This window comes from Martes martes (genome assembly GCF_963455335.1).
Source record: "Martes martes genome assembly, chromosome: 15".
In the NCBI taxonomy this organism is placed as follows: Eukaryota; Metazoa; Chordata; class Mammalia; order Carnivora; family Mustelidae; genus Martes; species Martes martes.
In genome coordinates, this window is record NC_137903.1 from 36,697,389 (window position 1) to 36,713,461 (window position 16,073).

At 40.0% G+C, this 16,073-nt stretch overlaps 1 pseudogene across 1 annotated transcript; it reads right to left on the minus strand.

Moving 5' to 3' along the window:
• Nucleotides 1-11,193: 11,193 nt before the first annotated feature.
• On the minus strand, nt 11,194-13,020 carry LOC308355933 (dnaJ homolog subfamily C member 2-like; annotated as a pseudogene). Its single transcript has one exon. The product of its transcript is annotated as a dnaJ homolog subfamily C member 2-like (transcript).
• Between the last annotated feature and the right edge of the window lie 3,053 nt (nt 13,021-16,073).

Below are 16,073 nucleotides of genomic sequence, written 5' to 3' on the forward strand. Positions count from 1 at the left end.
CTATCTTGGACAGACATTTTGAAATATGGAAGGAACAAGATACCTGAGCCTAAGGACAGAAAGATAGCTTACCCAGAGAAAAGCAGATTCTTAGACCCAGAGAATCCCGCACGCCATTTAATACAGCATTCCACCCACCGCAGGAGCCATGAGGCTACACAAGATCTTGATGAAGAGAAGCAAATAGCTTTGTTTTTAACTGGAACAGAAATCTCAATCATTCACATGACAGAGGCAAAACTTAACCAATGCAGGACTGTTCCTTCCAAGGGCCTTCTTGCCCCTCCACTTCCCAACACCCCCCAGAAAGCTCAAGGAGTGGACTGTGTTTTACCATCACAGTTCCCAGACCTTTTATGATACAGAATTAAGGAGAATGGGTGAGGAGAGTAAAAGCAGAGTTTACGGAATGGGAAGAGGAAACGAGATCTAAGTAGATACCTGAAGGAATTACCTCTTCTAAGAATCAGCTGGTGTGGGGTACATTACAGGCTGAGGTAATACAAGGCCAGAGGTTGTGAGCTTACTCCAAGAGTGTGAGAGATATGTGTAGTGATGTGTTAATGAGGAGATTATGTCTGACCCTGTTGACTCAATGAAAGGTTTACTCTACCAAAAAACAACGGAAAGCCATTGAAGGATTTTAAAGAGAGGAGTCATAGGATTAGATGTGCATTTTAGAAGGATCATTTTAGCTGCAGTGAAAAGTATATATTAGAATGGGCTAAGCCTGGGGGCAGTGACCAGTTGGTGGTGGTAATGAAAAATTAGGGAAGTTAGAGGATATTTATACCCTTATAGGAGGAGATAGAGTGGGAGCAGTTCAATCAAGCAGAAAGACAAGTTTCATGTTGGCTACCTAAAATTCACTTGAGGGATGCCTGGGTGGTTCAGTGGGTTACGGGCCTGCCTTCAGCTCAGGTCATGATCAAGTCCTGTGTTGGGCTCCCTGCTCAGTGAGGAGCCTGCTTCTCCCTCTCCCTCTTCTGCTTCCTCTGCTTGTCCTCTCTCTCTCTCTCTCTGTCAAATAAATAAATACAATCTTTAAAAATAATAATAAAAAAAATAAGTCACTTGACTACCCAGGATCTTAATTTTCTCATTTTAGAAAATGCATCCTACCCAGCCCTGCAGAGTCCTCCTTCCCTTATCACAATGATATAGAATCTATTTTATGTACAATGTACTCAGGGTAAACTTCTAGTATTCCAGAGAGAATTCCAAAAAATTTTAATATTTATGAAGTATCTCTCTTCTAAGGAACAAAAGCCTTTTAATAACACTGTCTCGTGAGCCATTTGGTTCCCTCTGAAGCTGGAATAATCAACAAACACAATTGATTGGCTCAATAAAATGGTCAAGCATTCACCGGCTTATTGATAAACTATCCAGAGAGACAGAGTTCTCTCCTTTGAGAATTTTCCACACCATCAACATTGATAAACCAAATGCATCCTCTAGGCCACCTTGAAAGATTAAATTCATGTTTAAGAACTCCAAGGAGCATAAGTCAGAACCAGTGAATTACTATGATTTAGTTTATTTGTAAAAAGTATATATGTGTCTTCAGCCTATTATTAGAATAATCAGTAAAGATATCATATTTTGTATGTACATTTTCCCCAGATTTTTTTTTAGTTTGAAATAACTTGATTCTAATTTTTATGCATTGGCATTATAATTATCACATCTAAAAATGCAAGGCAATAGATTCTTCTGCTGTTGTTAAAACTGTCTTCATTCACTCTTTCCCCAGAAGAGTTAGACCTAAACACGTCAATCTTTTAAGCACTCATAAAAAAGTGACTCTGTTTTGAGAACATTCAGTGTCTATATATTTTAATTAAATATCTGTAGAATTCATAAGGAACATAAAATAATACACATCTTTCATACATATACACACACATGCGCCTGTGCACATATACACACACATATATGTGTATACCATTCTAGACAAAGAAACTAACTTTGGTGGAATACTTGTAATTCTGCCCCCTAAGAGAGTAAAGGTTATTTGAAATCTAGAATTCATATCAGACTGTGAAAATTAGATATAAACTTGATGAAGTTTGATAGACCAGAAACAATACCTCCCAAATTCAAAGTCAACCATAGGACTAAGAACCTACCATCACTGGGATATCAAACAGCTGAAATTAATTGCAATATCGTCCATTGGAGTTGTAAACCCAAAGAGGGGTGGGAGGTAGATATTGTAGAACTAGTGCCCAAACGTTAGAATAACCCAAGAAGAGCCCAAGACACATTAGATAGTAAAGGAGGGAGTCCTCCAGGAAAGCAAATGTACTCCTCAAAATCTGGGCTGCATGTAAGACCTATATAACGTTCAGTGCTCTCACAACTTAGAACGCTGAAGGCCTCCTTGCAGGGGAGGTGTCCAGGTTTCAGGTCTACAGCTCTGCCAGTTTGTTTAGCAGATGTTGAGCATCTCGATGTGCCGCATCCTGTACTGAGGCCAAATATAAGTTCTTATGCTGAAATGGGGGCAAGCAAAGAAAACAAAAATTAGGTGATGAATTTGAGCCAAGTTCCATGGAGTATGGAGGGTTAGGAAGTCATACAGAAACACAGTAAAAGTAGCTATATTTAGGGTCCACTTACATGCCTGGCACTGTTCTGAAAATTTATATGCATTGACCCATTGATTTTTCACAGCAACCTAAGAAGTATGTACAATTCTCATCCCCACTTTATAGGGGAGGAAATGGAGGTACAGAGAGTTTATGTTACCTGCCCAAGGTCACACTAAATTTCCCACCAAAACTTCAGGCTGCTTTCAGACAAATGTCTGGATCACCTCCAAGGAAGTGATACAGATTAGTAATAAAAATAACAACAACAATGATAATAATATTTATTCAGTGCCAGGCATTTTTTAAGGGTTTTATTTAAATATCTGTATTTTTTTGGACATTTTTCTTTAATTAATAGACTATTTTTTAGAGCAACTCAAGGTTCACAGAAAAATTATGTGGGAAGTTTAGGGAGTTCCTATATACCCTATTTTCCCTCCTCTCTCCACCCCACCATGCACACAGTTTTCCCTATGTAGTACTTTTTTTTTTTTTTTTACAAGTGATGAGCCAATATTGATGCATTATTATTAATTAAAGTCCACAGTTTACGTTAGAGTTGACTTTCGTGTTGTACAGGTCGATGGGTTTTAATAAATGTGTAATGATGTATATCCACCATTACAATATCATACAGAATAATTTTACTGCCCTAAAATTCCCCTGTGTTCCACCTATTGATCCCTCCCTTCTATCCCTGAACCTTGGCAATTACTGCTTTTTTTACTTTCTTCATAGTTTGCCTTTTCCAGAATATGCTATGGTTGAAATCATATAATGTACAGGCTTTTCATAATGGCTTCTTTCACTCAGCAGTATGCAGTTAGGTTCTTCCACGTTTTGTGTGGCTTGATAGCTCATTTCTTCATATTGCTGAATAATCTTCCATCGTAATGATGTGCCTGTTCACCCATTTACCAGTTGAGCATCTTGGTTGCATCCAAGTTTTGGCAATGATGAATAAAGCTGTTGTAAATGTGCAAGATTTTGTGCGGACATGTTTTCAACTTGTTCGAGGAAATGTTGAAGAGAATCATTGCTAGATTGTATGGTAAGAATGTATAACTTTATAAAAACCACCAAACTGGGGATGCCGAGGTGGCTCAGTTGGTTAAGCAGCTGCCTTCAGCTCAGGTCATGAACTGGGCTTCCTGGGATTGAGCCCACATTGGGCTTCTTGCTCCTCAGGGAGCCTGCTTCTCCCTCTGTCTGCCACTCCCCTGCTTGTGCTCACTCACACTCTCTCTCTCTCTGACAAATAAATAAATAAAAATCTTTAAAATGAACAAACCACCAAATTATCTTCCAAAGTGGCTATACCATTTTGCATTTCCACGAGTAATAAATGAGAGTTCCTGTTGCTCCACATCCTCTCCAGTATTTGGGGTTGTCAGTGTTCTGGATTTTAGCTATTTCTTTTTTTTTTTTTTAATTTTTAAAAAAGATTTTATTTATTTATCTGACAGACAGAGATCACAAGTAGGCAGAGAGGCAGGCAGAGAGAGAGGGGGAAGCAGGCTCCCCACTGAGCAGAGAGCCCGATGCGGGGCTTGATCCCACGACCCTGAGATCATGACCTGAGCTGAAGGCAGAGGCCTAACCCACTGAGCCACCCAGGCACCCCTGGATTTTAGCTATTTCAATAGGTGTGTGGTGGTATGTCATTGTTGTTTTCATTTGCAATTTCCTAATGACAAAATACGATGTTGAGCATTTTTTATATGCTTATTTGCCATCTGTCCAGATCTTTTGCCCATCTATTAACTGGGTTAAGAACCCCATTTTCAGATGAGGAACCTGAGGCACAAAGGGGCTCTACAAATTGCTCAGGGTTACACAGTGGGGGATTGAGGCCAGGCAGGAGGGCTCAAAGCCCACAGTTGTAATCACTATTCTATAATGCCTTCAGGATACAGGTTTGGAGCTAAAAACCTGGGTTTCCAAGCTGGCTGTTCAGTGTACATGGTGTCTAACCCCAAGTAAATCATTTAATTTTAACCCAGCCGCAGTTTCTTCTGTAATATGAGGAAAACAGTGTTGCTATTAGGATTAAATGAAACAAAGTAGAGAAAGTGCTGAACTTGTTCTCTGAACATAGCAGCTGCCAACGCCACGCCAAGTGAAAGAGCGAGAGAGGCCTGCTATAGCCCTAAGAATTAGCACCTGCCTCCAAACTCAAACAGATCCGTCTGGACTTTAAATTCTACAGAAACTCAGACATTTCTTGGTGAGGTTTCCATGAACAGTTGTCAGCTGACACATCAACTCCTCACACCTAGTGCAAATGAAGGAATAAAGGGGACTCCAGTTGCTTAAAAGAAAAATAGAATTTTACTGTATTCAATTTCCTTTTTCTGTTCATCCCGCCCTTTTGGTGGCCCTTGCAAAACAAAACAAAACGAAACAAACGTCACAGTTGTATTAATTTTGCAGCTAATGAAGCATGCCCAGAACCAGATGCAACCTGGGGGCCTCCAGTAAAGCTAGAATGGTGGCGGGAAAGGAAAACAAGCCCTTGCACCCTATGTGTGAGAATGGCTGCTGGAGGATGCGGGGCTCCTCCGAACCCCCAGGATCTGGGAATGCCCTGAAGGCCATATTCCTCAGGGGGGTGGTTCCCAAACCTGGCTGATCACCAGAATCTCCTGAGGTGCTTTGCAAAAGAGCAGATTCCTACCTACTCAGCTCAAACTTGACTGAGTTCGAATCTCCTCGGAGTGGATGAGGAGAGAAAGGGATTCTGATATCTGTACCATTAAAAGTTCTGAGAGGCTCTAATGGTCCGGGAACTGCTGATGTTTGGAATCTGTGTGTGTGTGTGTGTGTGTGTGTGTGTGTGAGAGAGAGAGAGAGAGAGAGAAAGAGAAAGAGAGACAGAGTTAGGGAGACAGAGAGAGAAAGCAGGCAACACTGTGGGAAAACAGAGCATTATGGTTCGTAAGATCTTTACAATTGTACGATTTATTGCACTTTATCTGTAAAAGTAGATGCAAAGCAATTCAGAAGCGCCTGAAATCATTTTCTAATGAAGGTGATCAAAAACAAAGACTACAAGTTCAAAGGGGAAAAAATGTTAAACAGAACCTGAGCTTTAGACCTCTCGCTTTATTCTGATGTCGGAACAGCATCCTTAGAAGATCCTTATATAATGACTCTTAGCTAACTTGGATAACTTGTTTTCCCATGAGAGACAACAAAGTTGAATAATTTAAATATTTGGAATAAAAATCTAGTGTTTTCCTTTAGGTTTTCAAGTTTCCAGAACTTCAATGAGTTAATGAGAAATTTGCATTTAGTACAACAATAAATTAAGTAATTATACTTGGAAGAAATCCAATTTCATGGGTTTAAGCTATTATTAAAATTCTGCAAATACTTTGATTTTCCAAGTCTAGTCTTTTGATTTTTATTTACTCACTCAATAAGCTTTTTTGAGTACTAGTACTATGGCAGACCACGGATTTAGATGATGTTAATATGAAGAGGAGTTCTCCACATAAATAAAGAGAGGTGGAAAGGTTGGGAAGCAGCTGAGCTAGGAGAGAAAAGAAACTAAGATTTTAATGAGCACTTACTCAGTGCAAGTTTCATTTACATACAGTATTCTATTTCATAGGACAATCTGATGACATAATTTGATCACTAAGAACTAAAAGTAACAAATTTCCTAAACCTGTGTTAAATAGTCCTGGAACTGGATGTACCTTCCTGTCCCAGTGTTAGACAATACTGAAAAAAACCAAAATGACCTAACTCCTTGACCTTGGAAAGTAAGACCTTGAACCAAATAAAATAGGTTAATTCCAACATTAGCTGCATACTTGTCTCCCTAGACCCCCAATCAAAAGTTGTGATTTCATCATTTCTGCCCACCTCAGCTAGTTCTCTACCTTGAATACTAACCAGCCTACCTAAATCCTATAAATATCCTCCCCTGACTTCTCCCTTCTGAGATATTGCTCTCTGTCAAGATGATGTTCACCCTTACTACAGCAAATCCAATACACATAGATTTGTTTGGCCAGTGGGTCTTGTTTTGTTTTTCTGGTGGCCTTTTGGGGAGTCAACTGTCAATAGCTCCATTCTTTAATGAAGAAATTTGCCCAAACTCATCAGCTGTTATGAGCTACTTTCTTCAAGAGCCAAGTGTTAAACACAGCTGTGACTGACTTTGAAATTCATATTCTATTCACTGTTGTGCATATTTAGGCACATGTACTAGATGAGGTAAAGGACACGCAGGTTTCTGCCATCTAGTCTCAGATCTCTCAAGCAAGGAACTTTAAAGAGGATGGCAGCATTAAAAGTGACAATCCATAAATGCCAGGGAGATTCAAGTCCTTAAATCAAGTCAGGATATATTTACTGCCATCTGCTCTTCATGGTGACACAGCAATAAAATGCATAAATAAATGACTCATAGACCATAAGAGAGTTGCCTAAACGAGTCCCATAAACAGATGCAAACAAGAACAAAAGTCTAACTATTGATTGATAACAATAATTAAAGCTTAAAATGTTGCACATCATCCTAAAAAAGTTATGTAAGCCCTTCTCTGTCAGTGTTCAATAATCTCATAATCATCAATTTTGGGGGCCTAAGTGTTGCATGGTTATTGAAAAGAGAAAACATCAAAAATGTAGCAGTATTTCAGTTTCAAATGCACTGACTTCAAAATGGAACTGAGGTGAACAGAGGAGCTCTGTGGGACACAGAGGAGGTAGGTTTGGACAATAGTCCCAGACAGTTTGATTAATTCTACAAAGAGGTAAAGAAGCACACATCCTAAAGGCAGAGTGGCACGAAGGAAAACAATGAACTATTTGCCAGAAAACATAAGATATGTTCTAGATATGCTGGCTAAGTGTTCCCAGCTTGGCCAGTGTGGTTCTAGGGTCAGAATGAAAAGCTGGGGTCAGGCCATGGTGAGTATTGACACTCTGCCTTTGAGGAGGGTCTGGAGGGACACAGGCTGGGTGGGGGTGTGGGAGGTTGAGGGGATGGTACAGGAAATTCCATAGCAGGGAAAGTTTCTCTCAAAACCCAGTAGGGAGACGCACCATGGCATTACCATCATTAACACTGGAAAATGCAAATTGTACTGTTGGTGAATGAATTAATAACAATGACAGCTAATACCTTCAGGTGGCACTTTTTTTGTGTTAGGCAATAATCTAAGTACTGTACGTACACTAACTCATTTAAAGTTCACCCATTGTGGGACACCTGGGTGGCTCAGTTGGTTGAGCTTCTGCCTTCAGCTCAAGTCAGGATCCCAGGGTCCTGGGATCGAGTCCTGTGTTGGACTCCCTGCTCAGTGGGGAGCCTGCTTCTCCCTCTCCCCCTCTGCCCCTCCCCTGCTCATGTGCGCGCTCTCTCTCTCTCTCTCTCTCTGATAAATAAATAAAATTTTTTAAAAAGTAAATAAAGTTCACCCATTGGACACCTATGAAGTAGGCCCTATAATTATCCTTATTTTATCTACGAGGAAATTGAGGCACAGAGAGAGATTAAGTGACATGTCAAGGTCTTATAGCTAGCAAACAAAAGAGCCAGGATGAATCAATCAATCAACTAATTATAATCCAAACACTTGTGATGTTCTATCTTAGCAGACAGAAACATATTCATTTTTTCTACTCTAATAATATAGAAATATACTCTACACTCAATAGCCTACTTCAGACGTCGATTTTGAGTACTCCGTACTCACACGGGATGTAGGCTTCTCCCCTTGCTATGTGACATTTTGTGCAGCCTGGGATGTTTTATGTAAACTGCTCTTAAAGTGCCTTCACATTAGTTGGCCAAAACGGACTTGTTCTTTTCTATTCATTTTCAGAATTATAGTTAGTGATTTTGAGAATTGTTTTTGATTTTTTATTTTTATCATCAATTTTTTGGTCTTGGAACAATGTCAAACTTATAGAAAAGTTGCAAGTAGAATTCAAAGGCCTTTTCTTCCTGGACCATTTGAGAGTAAGTTGCCAACGTGATGCGCCATCACCCTCTAAATGCTTTAGTGTATCTTTCCTACAAACAAGAGCATCCTCTTACAGTCCACAACACAACCAACACAATCATAAAGTTAACACTGACACTGCACTACAATTTAATCCTCAGACCCCAATTGTCTATTAATGTAGTTCATAGATCCAGTTCACAATCACACATGGCATCAAGACAGGTCATGTTTCTAGTCTCGATTAGGCCAGAACATTTCTGACATATTTGAAAATGACAGGCCAGTTATTTTATAGGATGCCTCTCAATTTAGAGTCCTCTGATGATATTTTCTCCTCATTAAATTCAGGTAAGGCATCTTCGGTAGGAATATTCCAAAAACAATGCTGACATCCTCTCATTGCATTCTTAGGTGGTGCAGCTTTTGATTTGTTCCTTTATGGAGAATGTCACCTTTAACTATATAATTTAGGTCGTGTCTGCCAAGCTTCTCCACTGCAAACCTACTTTTCCCTTTATAATTAATAAGTATTTTGTGTAGAAGCACATTAAAACAATGTAAATTTTTTAATTTATATTAAATGGACTCATAACTTCCTATTATATTCAGTGGGTTACCATCTGTAAGATAATAGATTATATCTCTTTGAGGCTCAAATTGATCAATGGGATCTCCTTCAAGCTAACTTATGTCCTTTTGTTGTTATTGTATTACTTTCTATTTATTTTTTTTTATTGAGGTATAATTAACATGCAACAATATGTTAATTTCAGGTATACAACATAATGATTTAATATTCATATACATAAGTCTAACATCCATCTGTAAGGACCTATTTTATATTTTTATATATTAGCAAGAGGCTTTCATTGAGGTTAAACAAAAACCTTGTTGTTTAACCCTTAAACTGTCCCTGCTCCCCTTCCCCCAGGGGATTCACTTAAAAACAAGTCCCGGAAACCAGCTCCAGGTAACAAAGCCCAGATACAAAGGTGGGTCAGGCCTGGTGGAGACAGCCGATCAGTAGGGGGTTGCATACTGTCTCCCTAGCTACCAAGGAGTATGGCCCCCCCCCCCCCCGCCCTCTGGGAACCCTTTGGGCGCCAATCCTAATCAAGGTGTAATAGGCTGATTCAAATGTCTACTAGGGTAAATTGTGTTTCAATTGGTCACCTGTGCGTGGCCAGGCCCAACCGCATGGCCTTTGCCCTTAAAAGCTAGACTGTGAAACAGAGAAGGGTCGCCCTCTCTTGAAAGAGGTGCGGCCCAGAACGTTCGGTTAGATTCTCGATGCTTGGCATGAAATAAAGCTTTGCTTGACCTTCGCTTTGTATCAATCTCGCTCCTTTAATCACGGAACCGTCATTGGGGCATAACACATCCATATACATAAGTCTAATTAACATGTATATGATATGTATTATGTATATGAATATAAAATTCGTGTTACCAAATTTTGTATTACCAAAAAAATTTTATGTGATGAGAACTTTTAAGATCTACTCTCTTAACAATTTTCAAATATAGTGTTATTAACTCTGGTCACCATGTTGTACACTACATCCCCATGATTTATTTATTTGATAACTGGAAGTTGGTACCTCTTGTACCTCTTGACCTCTGTCACCCACTTCACTTATCCCCACCCCTCACCTCTGACAACTACTGATCTCTTCTCTGTATCTGTGAGCTTGGTTTTTCATTTGTTTTTGGAGTTTTTTAGATTCTACATATAAGTAAGATCCTAAGAGAGAACCTGTCTATTTCTCTATCTGACTTATTTCACTTAGCACAATGCCATCAAAGTCCATTCATATCCCACATGGCAAGACTGCATTCTTTTCTGTTTAAGATTTATTTACTTAAGTGAGAGAGACAGAGAGAGAGAGAAAGTGATGGTGATGAGGGAGCAGGAGGCTGGCTGAGGACAAAGCAAAAGCTGGCACCTTGCACCCTCTCTCCACCTGCTCCCCTCCCCTCGGTAATATACGTGACATTCCTCAGGCACCCCGGACCACCATAAACGAGAAACAAATAGTTAACTTGCAGAGATCACAATTCTGCAAGACAGGACTCTCCCAACTATCTTGATGTTAATGGCTTGCCAAAAGACAACATTGATCAAGCGGAAGGTATCCCTACACCTTGTAGGCCCTCTTTAGCATATGAAAGCTCCGTTGAAACCTCCCTTTCCCTCACCTTCCCCCAACCGCAGGGTAGGTAACCCTGCATCCCTCACAAGCCGGGACAGCAGCTCTTCCTGCCCACGGGTCCTGTCCCCGTGCTTTAATAAACCACCATTCTGCACCAAAGATGCTTCAAGAATTCTTTCTTGGTCATCGGCTCCGGACCTCAGCCCACCGAACCTCGTCTAGGTTCTAGAACTTCATCAATGGGGAGGGGCAAAGGGAAAGAAAGTCTTAAGCAGACTCCAGACTGAGTGCAGAGTCTGAGGCAGGGTTCCATCTCGCCACCTGAGACCACGACCTGACTGGAAGCCAAGAGTCTGCTGCTTAACCAACTGAGCCACCAGACCCCAAGACTTCATTTTCTTATGGCTGAATAATAGTTCATTGTAAATATACAGCACGTTTTCTTTTTCTTTCTTTCTTTCTTTTTTTTTTTTTTTGTTACAGTATTTTCAGTATTACTATAAAAATGCACACAAAACAAAAATTATCACAAGCCATTTCTTGGCTCCACTGACGTTCAGCATTGCATTTCAGCAGCTTCTTTGCTTTTAGCATCTCAAAAGTTTCCTTACATCGTTTCATGCCGTCCTTCTTTAGCCCGCCAGGCACTGCTTCTGCTATGTGTTCCCATCTCTCAGATGTATTTACTGGGTATGATCTCAAAGCTTGTTCCAAAAGCGTCTGTTCTTCTGTTGTCCAAGGGGTGAAATCTGTGTGTGGATCTTCCAGTAGGTTCTGAAGGTGTTGCATTGTCTGCTTGAGGCACCACTCTATGTTCTTTTTAAAATTTATGAAACGCCTTTTTCTTTTATCATCTTATTGATAAGGGTCAAGTTTTTGAAGACACCTTATCAATAACATCTTTGGCAGTTCTCTTGACTCCAGAAGAAGGATGTATGTTAATCCTTAGTAGGATGTAGCCATAACTTCCCATGTTGAATTTGTCCCAGCAGGAAAGAGGTTAATTAGTAATTGCAGATCCATAGTCTTCTGACCAATTTGTACTGCTGTTTCCACTCCACCAGTTGCTTTGTCTACATTCTTAGATGCTGTTGCCTGTGACCTTCAGGCTCCTCTTCTCTTTTCTAACTTGTTCATTTATTTCTTCTGTTTTTCCAGAGCAGCCTTTCCTACTTCTTTAGTAGATGGTGTGTTTCATTCAAACACTGTAATCTTGCTAGTTCAAGACAATCACAAATTGTATCCACTTCTTCCATCATTTTAACCTGCTCTGCCTCATTGTCAGGAAAGTGATTCCAGGTCTTAGACAAGTTTTGAAGTTTTTGCCTTTCCTTTAAATGGCTTTTTTTTTTTTTTCCCCCTTCTGGATATCTTTTTCCTTCTTAGCCAAAAATGCTTATTGTCTGACTTCCTCCTCTTCTTTCTCTTTCCCTAATCAAACAGCTTCTGGTTCAGCTTGTTCTTGTTTTTCTTCAGGTTTTCTCTCCTTCCATTTTGCTTTGCTTTGGTTTTCTTTTCTGCTTCTTTTGTGGCTTTTTCTTCTTCCTCAGTTTTTTTTTTTTTTTATCCTTGGATCACAGTATTATCAACTAATGTTCTTATTCTGTTTATTTCTTTTTTTTCCCTTTGTGCCCTTGTTGCTCTGTTCTGTTTTTCAATCCATCTCCTCTCATCATGATATTATTTTTTCTTTTTCTTCTTCATTTAAATAAGAAAATTCTCTCCAAGAATCAAAATTATACCGGAAAGAATGAAATGCATCTATATCTTCTAATGATGAATTCATAACACCAAGTTTAGGGACTTTTTTCTTTTTATTTGACCATCTGGAATTCCTTTCAAACACTGGGGAAAACACATCAAAGAAAAGTGTTCATTGCTTTACTTTTGGAAGGAACCAAGTTATCAAAAGTAGGATCTACACTGTGGAATGCTTATCTTTTCACTGGATCAGATAGCATTTCATAAGCCTTAGTTATGCAAGTGAAGTAGTCGTTATCTCTTTCTTTATTTGTTCAGCAGCTGCTTTCCGTTTGTTTTAAAACCGTTGCTTTATCTTCAGCTCTTTGTGATCAAGTGTTTTCAATGTGGGAAACTCTTCTAACTACAACCCTTTATCTTCTGATTCTTCTGATAACTTTTTATCCTCCAGTTCCTGAAAAAAGGCAGAAACATTTTGTTTCTCCTCTTAACAAAAGGTTCAAACCACATTCCCAGAGGTTCAGCTTGACAGAATGCAGAGACAGTCAGAGCATGGGTGACAATGGTGCTATGGTTGTCTGCAGAGCTAGGCAGGAGCAGCATAAGGGCACCGGGCTACATCATATTTTCTTTATCCATTCATCCAAAGATGGACACTTGTTTCCATATCTTTATTATTGTAAATAATGCTGCCATGAAGTTGGGGTGAATTCAAGTTAGTGTTTTCATTTTCTTCAGATAAATACCCAGAAATGGAATTGCTGGATCATATGGTAGCTCTATTTTTAATTTTTTTGCAGAAAATTCATACTGTTTTCCATAGTGGCTGCACCAACTTACATTCCCACCAACATTGTATAAGAGTTACATATTCTCCATATTCTCACCAACACTTGTTATTTCTTGTCTCTTTCATAATAGCCATTCTGACAGGTATGAGGTGGTATCTCATTGTGGTTTTGATTTGTATTTCCCTGATGATGAGTGACATTGAGCAACAGGTACAGGTACATTATAAATTGGCCATTTATATGTCTTCTTTGGAAAAATGTATATTCAGATCTTCTGCACATTTTAAAATCAGATTGTTTTTTTGCCATTGAGTTGCATGAATTCTTTACATATTTTGGATTTTAGCTGCTTATCAGATATATGATTTGCAAATATTTTCTCCCATTCAGTAGGATGCTTTTTCATTTTGTTGATGGTTTTCTTTGCTGTGCCTGTATTCATTTGACATGCTCCTTCGTTCCTAGAACACTTACTCTTTGGCTCAATCGGATGTCCCAAAAGTTATAACTGAGGCCTGGAATCAGTCATCTCTAGAAAGCTCTGATACTTTTTAGTAGGAAATGACATTTAGAAACCTGGATGAAAAGTTTGCTCATTGCTGCTGGGGTGGAGAAGGGATGCTACTGCAAGGCCATCATACATACGATGAGGGAGCAGGAGGCTGGCTGAGGACAAAGCAAAAGATGGCAGGCACCTTGCACCCCCTCTCCAACCGCTCCCCTCCCCTCGGTAATATATGTGACATTCCTCAGGTACCCCTGACTGCCATAAATGAGAAACAAATAGTTACCTTGCAGAGATCACAATCCTGCAGGACAGGAGTCTCCCTTGGTTTACAAATGTCCTAGAGATCTACAAACAAAGAAGTTACCTTATCAATAGCACAATTTCCAGAGGCAAATAACTCAGTTCCTCAAGACCTAATGTCACTCTCCTCTCCATAAACAAAACGGAAGGAGGCTGAGGTAGAAGGAAATGTAAATAAAGTTAAAACTCTTCTGAACCTAAATCTCACTAACAAAGACGCTTGATAGCAGGATTGTGACATCCCACCAGGAATCTCCCAACTATCTAGATGTTAATGGCTTGCCAAAAGACAACATTGATCAGGCCGCCAGAACTCCCGTATCCCTGCACCTTGTAGGCCCTCTTTAGCATATGAAAGCTCCGTTGAAACATCCCTTTCCCTCACCTTCCCCCAACCGCAGGGTAGGTAACCCGGCATCCTTCACAAGCCAGGGCAGCAGCTCTTCCTGCCCACGGCTCCTGTCCCCGTGCTTTAATAAACCACCATTTTGCACCAAAGATGCTTCAAGAATTCTTTCTTGGTCATTGGCTCCGGACCTCAGCCCACCGAACCTCACTTAGGTTCTAGAACTTCATCACATACACAGAGCACATTTGTATCTATTTCTTTATTTTATTATTTAAATTATTATATTTATTGAAATCACGAGTTCACACAGATACAACAAATTCCAACCTAAGACCACAGTGTCCATTCCAGTTTTCTCCCTTCCAAGAGATAATGAAAATCCTGACTCCCATTTTTTCTTGATGTCTTTATCTTTTTGATTACCACCCCCTCATTTTGTAATCCATGTCCCATTATTGCTGCCATCTTTTCCCTATATAGACAATATCTTTATTCTGCTCAGGCTCTGAAACCTCATGGCTAGGCTTCCCTATACACATGGATGCTCACTTCACCCACCTTGCACTCCAACATTGCTTTAGGGTGCCCTGCCATGTGAATGCCCTCCTCACCCAGATCTGGCTCCCTTACACAATAACCACCGCACAATGCCCACCTTATTCTGACTTTAATATCTGAGCTTTTCAGAAAGGAGAAAGGAAGCCAACTGATACATTATCAAATACTATTTTAAAACATGGGAATTGTTCCAGGAAATAAGAAATCACCAGAAACTTTCATTTGAATCTGCTAGAAAAAGATTTTCAGCAAATTAAAGCATTTTTAAGTGAATTCTAACCATGAAGAAAATGTTCATTTCCCATGAAGATCTTGTATCAACCAATAAACAAAACTGTAGTCATCATACACTACTTTGTGAAATTTCCCCCAACATATACATGACCCAGTGTAAGTACAAATGTAGACTCACATACTGATGAGGGAGCGGGAGGCTGGCTGAGGACAAAGCAAAAGCTGGCACCTTGCACCCCCTCTCCATCCGCTCCCCTCGGTAATATGTGTAGCATTCCTCAGGTACCCCTGACTGCCAAAACGAGAAATAAATAGTTAACTTGCTGAGATCACAATCCCGCAAGACAGGAGTCTCCCTTGGTTTACAAATGTCCTAGAGATCTACGAACAAAGAAGTTACATTATCAATAGCACAATTTCCAGAGGCAAATAACTCAGTTCCTCAAGCCTTAATGTCACCCTCCCCTCCATGAACAAAACTGAAGGAGGCTGGGGTAGAAGGAAATGTAAGTGAAGTTAAGTTTCTTCTATACCTAAATCTCACTAACAAAGACGCTTGATAGCAGGATTGTGACATTCCACCAGGAATCTCCCAACTATCTTGATGTTAATGGCTTGCCAAAAGACAGCATTGATCAAGCCTCCGGTATCCCTGACCTTGCAGGCCTCCTTTAACATATGAAAACTCCGTTCAAACCTCTGTTTACCTGCCTTCCCCCAACCGTGTAGACCTTCTTTAGCATATGAAAGCTCCATTGAAACCTCCCCTTCCCTCACCTTCCCCCAACCGCAGGGTACATAACCTGCCATCCCTCACAACCCGGGGCAGCAGCTCTTCCTGCCCACGGGTCCTGTCCCCGTGCTTTAATAAACCACCATTTTGCACCAAAGATGTCTCAAGAATTCTTTCTTGGTC